Below are 1,447 nucleotides of genomic sequence, written 5' to 3' on the forward strand. Positions count from 1 at the left end.
GGGCTGGGGATTCAAACCCGCCACCTTGGTGTACGTGGCTGGCGCCTTAGCCGGTTGAGCTATAGGCACCGAGACAACATTGTTAAAATGTGCATACTACCCAAAGCAATATGCAATTTTAATGCAATCCCTATTAAAGCTCCACAGTCATACTTTAAAGATCTCAAAAAAAATAATATTTCGTTTTATATATGGAATCAGAAGAAACCTCGAAGAGCCAAGACATTACTCAGAAATAAAAATAAGCTACCAGACTTCAGATTATACTATAAATTGATAGTGATCAAAACGGCATGATACTGGCAAAAAAACAGCAGGTAGATGTATAGAACAAAATAGAGAACCAAGAGATGAACCCAGCTACTTATCATGATTGGATCTTCGACAAGCCAATTAAAAACATTCAGTGGGGAAAAGATTCCCTATTTAACAAGTTGTGTTGGGTGAACTGGCTGGTGACCTATCAAAGACGGAAACTGGACCCACACCTTTCACCATTAACTAAGGTAGACTCTAACTGGATTAAAGATTTAAACTTGAAACATGAAACTATAAAAATACTAGAAAAAAGTGCAGGGAAAACACTTGAAGAAATTGGCCTGGGTGAATATTTTAAGAGGAGGACCCCCTGGGCAATTGAAGCAACACCAAAAATATATTATTAGGACCTGATCAAACCAAAAAGTTTCTGCACAGCCAAGAATACAGTAAGTAAAGCCAGCAGACAGCCCTCAGAATGGAAGAAGATAGTTTCAGATTATGTCTCCAACAAAGGTTTGATAACCAAAATCCAGAACTCAAATGTATTAGCATGAAAAGAACAAGTAATCCCATCTCAAGGTGGGCAAGGGACTTGAAAAAAACTCTGAAGAAGACTGGTGCATGGCCTACAAACATATGAAAAGATGCTCATCATCTTTAATCATCAGAGAAATGCAAATCAAAACTACTTTGAGATCTCATCTAACTCAAGTAAGATTAGCCCACATCACAAAATCCCCAAACCAGAGATGGTGGCGTGGATGTGGACAAAAGGGAACACTTCTATACTACGGGTGCAAATGCAAACTAATACATTCCTTTTGGAAAAACATTTGGAGAACACTTAGGGATCTAAAAATAGACATGCCATTTGATCCTACAATTCCTCTACTAGGTATATATCCGGAAGACCAAAAATCACATTATAACAAAGATATTTGTCCCCAAATGTTTATTATAGCCCAATTCATAATTTCTAAATCATGGAAGAAGCCCAAGTGTCCATTGACCCATGAATGGATTAAGAAAATGTGGTATATGTATACCATGGAATATTATGCAGCCTTAAAGAAAGATGGAGACTTCACCTCTTTCATGTTTACATGGATGGAGCTGGAACATATTCTTCTTAGCAAAGTATCTCAAGAATGGAAGAAAAAGTATCCAATGTACTCAGCCCTACTAT

This window comes from Otolemur garnettii, unplaced genomic scaffold (assembly GCF_000181295.1).
Source record: "Otolemur garnettii isolate 467f Iridium unplaced genomic scaffold, OtoGar3 scaffold00088, whole genome shotgun sequence".
Classification (NCBI taxonomy): Eukaryota; Metazoa; Chordata; class Mammalia; order Primates; family Galagidae; genus Otolemur; species Otolemur garnettii.